We start from the raw sequence: 13,134 nt of genomic DNA, 5'->3' as shown, positions 1-13,134 counted from the left end.
TAGGAAAGGAAGTCGGCTGTGCCCTTTCAAAAGAACCATCCTGGCATTTGCCTGGAGTGATCTAGGGAAATCACGGAAAACCTAAATCAGGATGGCCGGACACAGGATTGAACTGTCGTCCTCCTGAATGCGAGTCCAGTGTCTAACCACTGAACTCCACTGTTAATCATGATGATCAAGATAGTGTGTCAACATGTACTTCAATTCCATACATACTGCTGATCTACAAATAAGTAAATCCAATATCTAAAACACCATAACAATGACAAGTAAGTATTTTATTCCCTTACACTACGCTGCAACATTCTACATAAAATTTGACTGTGGAATAGGCATTGAGATGAAAATATTTTCAGTTTTCTTTGACAGCTACGTTTTCTACCTGGAAGTAGTTTTGTGTCAATAGCCAGGCAATGAAAACTTTTGTTGCAGCACAATTCATGCTTTCTTGGGACTGAATTGAACTGAAAGAAGAATAATGAAGTTCCTTTTGTATTCCCGCCTACTGTTGTAATGTGTGCATTATAATAATAAAATTTAATGTTGCTGAGTATCTGCAGGAGGCCCTTAGCCATTGCAGTACTTCTTCCTTTGCTGTGCCGTAATCTCTCTCTGTGACTTCATCTTTTCTCAGACTTAGCCTGCAGAACAGATACCCGTGGACAATGTAGTCTGTTTGTTGGACATTGATTGTGGCTTTTCCCCACTTTGTGTATTTAGTTTACACCATTTATTTTGGTTAACTCATACTGGTTCCCCACATCTGGGTTTGACATCCACATTTTCAAAACTTTTACAGAAATGAAGGCCATATGGGGAAGATTTCTCAATATGCAACATGGTAGTCATTCCGTGTGTGTGTGTGTGTGTGTGTGTGTGTGTGTGTGTGTGTGTGTGTGTGTGTGTAGGGGGGGGGGGTGTCATCAGATACAGTGATATATTGAGGGATAGGTGCCTGTCTGCCTGGAACACAGGGACTCCAGGTGGAAGTGATAAAGCCAGGTGGCCATTGCCCAAGGGGAGAGCCCTCATTTGGAGTAGGTGGCATCAGGGTGGTTATCTCACACAATGATAAGATAAAAGTTATCAGCTGGTGTCCGTCAGACTCTGGGCATCCACTTCAAACATAATTAAATGCTTCACTGCAGATCATGACCTTTCCTCTCTTGGCCACACTATGGGAGGGAACTGAAATCGAGTTAACTGCAGAAACTTATTCCTCCCTGTCTCTGGGTTGCACCAGAAATGATGAGAATCCAACATGGATTCTGGAAACATCAGTCAGGTAATTGCAGTATTTCTCGATTTATGAAAAACATTTGACTAAATACCACATCAATGCTTATTATAAAAAGTACAATCGTGTGGGGTATCAAGAGATGAGGATTTTTTTTGTTGGGGATGACACATCAAGTTATTGCGGATGGAGAGTCATCGACATATGTAGATGTAACTTCGGGTATGCCCTGGGAAAGTGTGTTGGTGCCCTTGCTGTTCATGTAGTAGATTAGTGACATTCCAGACAATGTTAGTAGCAATTTCAGACTCATGCAGTTGTCTATAATGCAGTACTGTCTGAAAGAAGCTGCATAAATATTCAATCAGATCTTGATAAGATTTCAGATTGGTGCAAAGATTGTCAAATTGCTTTAAATGTTCATGAATGTAAAATTGTGCCCTTCACAAAACAAAAAGGTGTAGTATTATATGAGTATAATATCTGAGTCACAGGTGGAATTGGCAAAGCCGTAGAAATACCTGGGTGTAACACGTCATAGCAATGTGAAATGAAATGATCACGTAGGCTCAGTCGCGTGTGAAGCAGGTGGTAGACATGAGTTTATTGGTAGATTCTGGGTAAGTGCAATCAGTCTACAAAGGAGACTGCTTACAAATCACTCATGTTACCTATCCTAGAATATTCCTCACATGTGTGGGACCCATATCAAATAGGACTAACACAGGATGTTTAACATAAACAGAAAAGGCAGCATATATGGTTACAGGCTTGATTCACCCATGGGAGTGTGTCACAGTGACAATGAAGAAACTGAACTAACAGACTTGGATTGAATTTACCCCTTTCAAGAACCAGTTTTAAATGAGGAGCCTAAGAATATACTACAACCACCTACGTATCAGTGCCATAGAGATCATTAAGACAAGATTACATCAATTATAGCATGCACAAAGGCATTTAAACAGTCATCCTTTCTGCATTCCGTACGTGGATGGAGTGGGAAAAAACCTAGTAACTGGTTCAATGGGATAGTCACATTGCCATGCATTTCACAGTGATTTGTAAAGTATAGATGTAGAAGTAGGGCTGCCAGACAACAAGATTGCACTGTAGTACTCACCCTCCTTTTGAGGGAGATTCACTTCCTGAGAAAGTAAAAATTATGGTCTACTGTTGTGATGTGAAGTTGTATTTGCCACCCCCAAAATGGTGCTTTAAGTGCCAATGTTTCAGGTGAACATCTTCATGAGTAACTCAAATTGTGGAGACTGTGGTTGGCTGCTTTGTGAAAACCCACCACATAAGAGACCATCTTTCTGAATTAATCGCAATTATGACCATCCTCCTGATTCTAACTGAGGAACGTGAAACATCCAGAATCTGAAGTCTTCAGTCATTTATCGTACTATGAAGTTCAGACTTAAGTGTGATTCTATATATTACATCCCAATGGTATCAACTTTTGCCACTTGTGAGACCAACTCATCAGCAGTTCTTCAAGTATTTACTACTAACATTTCCTTAATGTAATCTCTGGTTAACATGCAAGTAAATTTGCCCTGCAGTTTGTCAAGTATTTACTACTAACATTTCCTCAATGTAATCACTGGTTAACATGCAAGTAAATTTGCCCTTTTGGAGCAGTAGGCCTGCCCTCTTGAAATACTTGCAGCACCATCTTTGGGGAACTCTACTCCCTGCACCCAGAGGAGAATCAGCATCTTTCTCTGTTTCTACCAGTGACAGAGCGCTCTTTAGGGAACCCTCTTCCTGGAAATCTACATAGCAGTGAACAGGCACCAGCAAGTGGATGAAGAAGCTGTGTAGAGACTGCCAGTTCCAGATCTACCCTCTTCTCTTCCACTCATAGCCTCACAAAAATAAGCTGTGCTAGAGCACCCTCTAAAGTAGTTAAGCACAAGAAGAAGAAACCTGTGATAAAAAGATTACTCTGTTGGCCCCAGAGGCAGCAGATCCACATACTATTGGACTCTGAACTCATGTTCATTTATGTTGTACCATCCCCACTGGGGCACAGCCCCTTCGTACCATTCCAGGACATTCTTAACATGATGATTCAATGGAAGTGCAATCAATATTATTGTCGCCTGCTACAACTACAACAACTAAAGTCACCTTCTGTGATCTGTATTGCCCTCCAAGAAATGCATTTTACTGATAATCATTCTCCAACACTTTAAGGTTACCATGGCTTGTGTTAGAACTGACTAGTCTTGAGAGAACATCAGGAGGGGTCTGTAAATTCGTTGATACTGATCATTTGAGAGTGTAATCCCTCCATATCACACTAGAAGCAGTAGCAGTGTGAGTGTGAACGACCCCAGCAATCATGTTATGCATTTATTTGCCCCCAGTTGGGGAAGATGGTCATCTTAATCAGACAAGTCACCCCCATCCTTTCTCCGACATATGGATTTCAACGCATACCACACCTATGAGGAAATACTGTGTCATCTAGTTTGGGTCTGTTGATGATCAACTTCTTTCTGATATTCATCTGTGTCTCTCAATTGTAGTGCCCTGCACACTTTAGTGCCACCCATGACACCTTTTTGACTTGTGGTTTCTCTATAATGAATGGTCTCTATGTGGTGATCTTCATGTTTGTAATCACTTTCTGGTGATTCTGTCCATTCCCTGTCCCTGCCTAAGGGACAAATTCCCATATTGGCCTCTTCAAAGAACCATCTGGAAATTGTTCGCTACTGCCATCAGCAGATTGCACTGTCGGGGCTGTCAGACACATTTCCGATGCAATCCTTCCACTGCTGGAACTGCTATCACCCTGTTTATGGCCCTCTCCACTGGTGGCCAGTACCGTGTTGACCAAATACATTGCTACATCTGTTCAGAGCTGTCACAAGGCTCTACAATAACTGAAGTGACATCTTTTACAGACCACTCTCAGCCCTTTTAACAGGCTCTGTACCCATCTCACTACCTAATTAAACACAGGAAGAAGGAATGCGATGAATGCTCCATCTTCTCCTTCAGTAACACATTCCTCTGCATCTCAGATTTGGGCCAAGCCTTTCAACCTCCTTGGCCACCAAAGATCAACAACTGTTCCAGATTTACTCCTTTAAGGTAATACTTCTACTAATGTGTTGTTTCCTACTGAACACTTCCCAACCCACTTTGCCAGAATGCCAGTCTCATCTTCTTATCTGGATATGCTGAGTTGATGAGATCCTTCTGTTCTTTACTCCCCGCAACTCTGTATTAAATTATGAACCTTTCATTGACTGAGAACTGCTTAGTGCTCTTGAATTATCACATGATACAGTCCCAGGCACTTGGTTTCATTTATAATTGGATGATCCACTATCTGCGTGTGACTCACCAACTCCCTCCACTAGGAGTCTTTAACTGTATTTTGCTGTATGATATTTTCTCTTTACAATGGAGAAATAGTGTCACCACTACAATCCTTAAACCGTGGAAAAACCTGATGTCCATTGACAGCTGCTGACCAATTAAATTAACCCACATGCTTTGTAAGCTGCTTGAAAATATGGGAGCTCAAATGATTATGATAGATTCTCGAATAACATGGCCTTTTGTCATCCTGTAAGTTTTGAGGAGAGAGGACCCAAAACCAACACCTTGGTTAGGTTGAATAAAGCAATTCAAAAGGCTTTTGCAGAATGCTAACACCTCATTTTAGTCTTTTTTGACTCACACAAGGCATATGACACTGCCGTGCATTGCATTATACTAAACACTTCCTTGACTGGGGCTCTTTCAACCCTTTCATTTAAGAATTGTTAAGTGCTGATCTCTGTGCCGAGTGTTATGTTCTTCCTTATCAATGACTCTGGACTAGTGACCTCTATCAGATCCCTCTACCCACCCCCCACCTCTGTATGTTGACAACTTTTGAATGTGGTATAGCTCCCAATCTGTCGCCTTGACTAAACATCAGCTACAAGGAGCCATCTGGAAGGCCTTCATTTGGAATTTTTCCAACAGCTTCCAATTTTCTTCCACAAAAACATGAGTCATTCATTTCTGCTGTTGTACCACAGTTAACTCCAACTCAGAGCTCTACATTTTTGGACTGTATTTATCATGTCTGGTTGTCATCCCAACTGGACTATGATTGCATTTTGCAGTTCAATGGCACATTTGTGTTTGAAATTATTGGTCCCACTACTTCATTGTGGACTCAGACTAGGTACTGGCGCCTTCCAGACAGCCCTATAGGTGGTCTCCTCACTGAAGTGGGGATCTTACTTCTTAGTTCTGATGGCACCAACTCTTGCTCACATATGCACAAGCAATCACCACATAACAATATCCAAATCATTTGATTATCAAATACATTCTTTTTTCACAGAAGGGGGACGATCTCCTGAACATGTCTTGACTTTCTGATGGGACCTCCACCTATTCCCCTTAGGATTTGTTCTTCATATATTCCCCAGGTCTCCTAGGACAAATCTGTTTCAAGAACCTAAAGTTTAAGTCATCCCCATGACCTTCCAGTATCTGTTTCTCTCAGTTCTTCGCAGTATCAGGATGCTAACATCCTTTACACTGGAGGCTCTAAAACCATACACCGTTAAATTTCCCACTGGACAACATGTAGTGTTTTTAGAGCAAAGATAATAGCTGTTACCAGACCCCTTCAGTTTATTAAATAGACCTCCCTTGAGAGTGTTTTAATTTTTAGTGTCTCAATGAATCTAATCTTATCCTCATGATCCCTGTGGGAGCAATATGAACAGGGTTGTAGCACATGCATAGCCTGTTCTTCAAACTTTGTTAGTAGAATTTCTCGGGGCACTTTCTGTCTGTGCTATTCTGTCTATCTGTGTCTGTCAGTTCAGTTCTTTCAACATCTCAGAGACACTCTCCCATGGGTCAAACAAACCTGTGCCCATTTGGGCTGTCCTCCATATACATTCAATACCCCCCCCCCCCCAGTCCTATTTCATATGGGTCCCATACACTTGAACAGTATTCTAGAATGTGTCACACAAGTGATTTGTAAGCAATCTCCTTTGTAAACTGATTGCAGTTCCCTAACTGCTATACCCAGATTCAAACTGTGACTCACTAATATTATTTTCATAGGATACTATGGTTTTTCTGTGAAGTGCACATTATACAGTTTTCAACATTAAAAGCACTAATTTGAAATCTTATCCAGGTCTGACTGAACATTTCATACAGCTTTGTTCTAACTGTATTTTGATGTAGATAACTGCATCATCTGTGAAAAGTGTGAGGTTACTACCAAGATTGTCTGCAAGATCATTAATATAGGTCATGAATAGCAGAAAGGACACAACATGCTTCCCTGGGGTACACTCAAAGTTACTTCTACATCTGTTGCTGACTCTCCATCAAAGATAACATGCTGCATCCTCCCTACCAAGAAATCCTCAACCCTGTCATATATTTCGTCTGGTACCTCATACGATCATATTTTCGATAATATGCATAGGTGTGGTATTGACTCAAATGCTGAGGAGAAGGTTTAGCACTCTTCAGATTTTTTCTTATTCTGTTTAATTAAAAAGTGAGCCTCTTTAGGCACTAGTTCAGTCACAAATTCAGTTTAGAATATGAGAGCAATTTGTTCAGGCCCTTGAGTTTTGTTGAATTTTATGAAATTCAGCTATTTATCACTGCCATTGACGCTGACATCTGTGTCGCTCATCTTTGCAGTGGTGCAAGAATTAAATTGAGAGCACACTCCTAGATTTTCTTTCCCAAAGGAATACTTTAAAAAAAATTGCTACCCTCAATTATTGTTCATGTCTGGACACCAACTTTGGTGCCACTTTTACATGTGTACGAATTGTTTTTGTAAATGTTCTTGTATTTTATGTTTCAATAGATTTTGAAGAGCCACCACTATTTTTGAGCACGACTGAATAAAACAACAACCCTGGCGTAGGTATTGCAGGTCAGAACGAAGTCTCGCATATGCAGTTACATCAGGGACCGCCTGCTGATAGGGAATATACTGCCTCGAAGATGAGACAGTTACCAAATGCTGCAGCCAAGCAGAGGGATCAGAGGCATAACACCACTGACACAGCTGTGGTATCGGTGACCTAATTACTTCACATTCGAGCCTTGTTTCTATTGTGGCTTACTGTATTTTTTGTTTCAATCAGAATATAGAAAATTCTTCGCAACCCCAGTTTCGTAATACGGTGAGAGAAAGAGACTTTTTGCAATTACATGACAACTCTCGCATTTTTGTCAGTCTACAAAATTATTTTGATAATTTTAGAACCTATAGATTTGACTAAAAGCATTTTTTATATCAGAAAATTCAAAGTATTTCGTAATGGTCCTAATTGTTTGCATCCCTTGTACTGGATTCAGCAATTTACTTTTTCTTTGCCGCCAAATTGGCCTGTTTCTCATAAATTAGAATTTATATTTGTAGATTTTTGGAAGCGAAACCGTCGACGAGAATGCGACCGATTGCATGTTTATCACTTGAATTCCAAAGCGCTTTCCTAGCAGCATACTGGTCTGAGACGACACAGAGTGCTGTTAAAAGACAAATTTATAAATTTACCGAACTACACCAACTCGAATTTTGAAACGTTAACATACAACAAAACCAGCACTTACTTGAGCCATTCAGCCCGTCAGGTTTGAACCACTTCCAGGAAATTTGAAATGTTCGTTAACAGCAGGTGAACAGACAGCTATTCGCGGCGTTTTACAATTACTTGAGATTGATCGCAACCGAAAGTTTCACTACAAACACAACGATCGTCATTCTGGTCGTTTTTCAGTCACAATAATGGCAATTATTTTGGGAACGTAAGACGTAACAGAAATTTTGACAACAACCAGAATTTTAATTGAAATTAGCTACGATGTTTTCTGCAGAACCAAAGTCTTCCTAATAACTATCTACAGCAGAGCCATAATTTTCAGTAGTCTAGTCAGCAATATGTTAATTCCGGACAACACATAAATCAGCCTTTGCCGAAGCAGCTGTCACAGCAGCAAACATTCTCACAAAATGATTATGGCAATAATTTTGCAGAAGAACAATTTCCGTAGCTACAGACAGCAGCCGCACCATACAACTCTTACGGCAGTGCCTGGCACTTGCAAGGTCACAGTGGAGATAAACAGGGAAACAGACATTTTAATCATAATTACAGGAATAAAGGGCACTACAATAACAACTAGTCAGTATGCTTAAATGTATCAGACTCACCATCCTGTGTGGCCGAGCGGTTCTAGGCGCTGCAGTCGGGAACCGCGCGACCGCTACAGCGCAGGTTCGAATCCTGCCTCGGGCATGGATGTGTGTGATGTCCTTAGGTCAGTTAGGTTTACATAGTTCGAAGTTCTAGGGGACTGATGACCTCAGCAGTTGAGTCCCATAGTGCTCAGAGCCATTTGAACCAGATTCACATTTTCACCCGCGACAAGGTAATCTAAATCATTCAGAACCTCAGCGCACTGTTCAAATAATTGAAGTCGCTTCTGCCAACGCACCGAACGGTGCACACGCTAAGCAACAATGACTAGCGGGCCAGGCGTCACATTATGCCGATGCTGCGCCAACACAGGGTACATCGCATTCTGCACACATTTAGAGCATATGATACGCTTATAAGACATGATGGATTTACTGTTGCGTGAAATTGACCAGCCTCTGAAGCATCTTTATTATCCTGTTATTACCATTCAAGCAGGCAAACACGTATTAAAAGCAGTTCTGGATTCTGGTTCTCTCGTTATTGCCGTCAGTGACTCAGCATCCAACCACTGCATTTTTGATGATTCTTGTGCGATGTTAAAAAATCGAAATAAATAATGCTCTACCTGGTACAAACGTTGAAGTCAAATTTCAAACTTATTTACAATTTTCTACTCAAGGTCACACGTTTTTCGCTAACTTTCTTATCGTTCCACTTTTAACAACGTAAGTCATTTCTTAAACAGGCATAAAGCAGTGCTGGATTTAACAACTCCTGTATTACGTTACAAAACAACGACAATACGATATTTTTAAATTTTGATCCGAGCCTCTCTACCGAGGGACAAGAAATAGAAATATCAACTGTTTCATCACACATTTAATTCTGATGACCCGTGCCGTGAGCAGAATGATGGTGACACTGTGACTCACATTTTCGACACGATTCAGAACAAAATTGACAATTGTAAAGCCACCTCTGATTTTCATAAACAACAATTACGGGAAATCTTACGAACTCATGCTCACGTTTTTGATCATGCACCTGGCACTATTCGTGATTTTCTTTATGAATTTCGAGTTAAGCCACGCAGTACTTTTGTTAGACAACACTACACCATTGCTTTTGTTTATCGTCTGAAAGTCAATGAAGAAATGAATTCCATTCTTCAACATGGTATTATTGAGCCGGCAGCCAGTCCTTGTAACATACTGTGCGCATGAAAGTTGGTTCATTGAGGTTTGTTCTCGATTCGAGACAAATCAACAATAATATTATACCAGAAACCGATAGACCGCAAAACTAGGAGGAGATTCATCAAAAATTTCATGACGTCACAGTTTTCTCCTCACTTGGTTTAAAATATAGTTTCTGGCATATTGAACTGCACCCTATTGCCGCAAATATACGGCCTTCCTCTGTTTTGGCATATGCTATCAGTTCCGTAGACTTCCTTTTGGATTAAATATTTCGTCTACAGTATTCATTAGAGATTTAAATTCTATTTTACCAGAGCATTTGAAAAGTAATATTATCATTTATGTCGATGGTGTTCTCATATCCGAAAAGACGCGGGATGAGCACAACGATACCTTGAATTCTTCGTTACAAGTCTTTTCTGACCCATTGTGCTAGAGTCAACCTCAGCAAATCTGAATTTGACAAATATGACATCAAATTTTGGGTCACGTCATGTATGTTTCTGGCATTGAACCTGACTCGGATGTGTTGCAAGTTATCTGTGACATCACCACACGCACTTCAAAACGACGAGTCAGACGTTTTCTCTGTTTGTTCAATTTTTTCCTTCGTTTTGTGCACTAGAGGGCTCTCAATATCCCACGTTTGTACCAACTTAGCGGCAAAAAGCTCCAACTGGTTGTGACACGACGGAAGCCAACAACAATTTGTCAATTCAAAAGTCGTGTGGGCCTTTGCCAACTTCCGAGACTTCTTATTTGACAAGATTATACTGATCACAGAGAGCTGCAATTTCTGATGTCCGCAAAACTTTCTCATGAGCGTTTACATCGTTGGGCTATGTATTTACAAGAATTTCGCTTTACGTTCATCTATATTCCTGGTGTTGAAAATATTGTCGCTGATGCATTGTCTCGCTCACTTGGTAGTACTCTGTGGGCGTGACAAAATTCTGTTGAACAATCCAATTTCAGTGTGTTGTACATTCAACAGATAGCTTTCGAAAACTATTTCTTCGGCGATGACCGACATTGCTAAAGAGCAAGACAGGGATCCGATCTGGAAAGGCATCAAACGTCAATGGCACGACAAAAACAAACCTTCTATCAGACTCTACTACCTCGTTCGGAACACCATCTTGTTTAAACGGTTAACACCTGACTGTTCTACCTCGCGTGTCTGCATTCCCGAGCATCTAGTTAACGAACTTGTAGGGTTCATACATCACAGTTACGCTCATTATGGACCCCGCAAATGCAGTTTCATTCTTCGTCAAACGTCTTATTTCTTTAACATACAAAAATGCATTCGTCGGGTTCTTATGAAGTGCAAATTATGTCAGAAAGCCAAGACAACACTTCCCTTTTATGCTCAGCTGTATCCGATCATTCCTGTGAAATTACATCTAGCAGCCGTTGACTTATACGGTCCTATTGTTACCAGCACACAAGGCTTCTCTTATATTTTCGTTGCTGTGGAGCTCATGTCGAAATTTGTTTCATTCACAAATTTGCGTAGTGCTACCAGCAAAACAGTGTCCCCCGCCTTTGTTAAGAATTTTCTAACAAAAGTTGTTCACGTTGACAAGGTCATTTCAGACAACGGTCCGCAATTTAAGTCAAGTTACTGGACTCGCACTCTCTCGAGCAGGAAAATCAAATCCATTTACATTTCCCGCTATCATGTTTCTTCAAAGCCAGCTGAACGCATTATGAAAGAGATAGGTAAACTATGCAGATTGTACTGCTACAAGAAACACAGAGATTCGGACAAGTACATTTACACATTTCAGGATGTTATCAACACGATTCCCAACGCTTCTACCTTACTTTCTCCGTACCTTCTACTGAAAGAGAAACTGCTACCTGACAGTCAGAGAACTAATATCGATACCTGAATCACCTTACTTCCGTTACAATCAAATAGTGGAAATAGTTTTACGGAACGATTCAACGCCAGCAGCCTTCCGGAATCAAGAAATTACATCAGTTAATGCCATGAGGGATGGGAAAGGCAGAAGTGAGAAGTAGAATTGCTCAAGCAAAGGCTGCTTTTAACAAGAAGAAAAACATTTAAACGAACATTTCATTTAGATCAAAATGTACTCGCCGGATCACATAGATTGTCTCACAAAGGAAAACGCTTGTTCAGCAAATTCTTTCTTTACTATAACGGACCATACAGAATTTGTTGTATTTGTCATCCGAATGCTTTGGAAGTGGAAACTTTGAAAATCAAACGTAGTATGGTTGTCCACTATATTACGAATGCCAAAGAATTACACGTGTGGGACAGACACACACAGCTTTACAGACAACGTACCTACACAGAGAATTTGTTTACTATCGGATTGGTTTGACCGCAACCTACTTTGTTATTTATTCTTTTATAATGTTCGATTTTCCCTGACTAGAGTTCTATGAATAGGACACACATACACTGCTTTACAGACAATACACACTGTGATCTGGATTACTCCAGGACTGATATTACTACAGCCTATTTGTCTTATCTTATAACTTCGGACTTGTTCTTGTATTTGGATGTACTTTGCTGTTAGGAGAATGTTCGACCAATTACTTGATGTTATCTACAGCCTATTGCTTTCATCCACTTTTCTCTTCTGTCAGAAGGAATATTTGCTGAGAGCTACATTTCCTTTTTCTCAGGATCTGTTGTCATTGCAATTGTTTTGTGTACAGTATTTGGATATTTTATGCTTACGGCTATGAGCTGTTTTTCGTGTAGGAGACAACTTATATAGACAGAACAGGGAATTTTATTTTAGTATATTTCAGATGAGTTTTATTATGAAGTTTACTGTGTATTTATATATTTGATGATGTTGATTACTTATGATATGTAATTGTGTGTATGATTATGATTTATGTGGTTTACATATATAATAGTTATGTGAAGTTACTGATGAGATGATAATGATGATGATTAATGATATTGAGACACTGGTTAGGGCTTGGCGACCCTGTTTTCATTGAAGTCGATTTTTATCTCACGTGATGATATTTCTGGTTTGTAAGTATAAAAGATGAGCTTGGATCTGTCATGGCAGGTTGACAATGGTAACTGTTCTGCAGTTATTTGCTACTACACTGAAGTTTTTTTTGTATGATAGGTGGTTGTCACTCTCTTGAGATTTTTATGCAACCCAGGATATGCTTGGTAATTTTTTTTTTCCCTCCCTATGAGAGCAACACAACCAGCTACAGCCATGCTACACCAAACAGCAGTGTGCGTATCTGGTCTAATTACTACTACATACTATGATTTTTTCCTTGCTTGATAATAACCTACTGCATTATCTTGACTATGTCTGCCCCCGGTAGCTGAGTGGTCAGCGTGACATAATGTCAATCAGAAGGGCCTGGGTTTGATTCCCGGCTGGGTTGGAGATTTTCTCCACTCAGGGTCTTGGTGTTGTGTTGTCCTAACCATCATCATTTCATCCTCATTGATGCACAAGTC

This window comes from Schistocerca gregaria, chromosome 3 (assembly GCF_023897955.1).
Source record: "Schistocerca gregaria isolate iqSchGreg1 chromosome 3, iqSchGreg1.2, whole genome shotgun sequence".
In the NCBI taxonomy this organism is placed as follows: Eukaryota; Metazoa; Arthropoda; class Insecta; order Orthoptera; family Acrididae; genus Schistocerca; species Schistocerca gregaria.
This window is presented reverse-complemented; position numbering follows the sequence as displayed.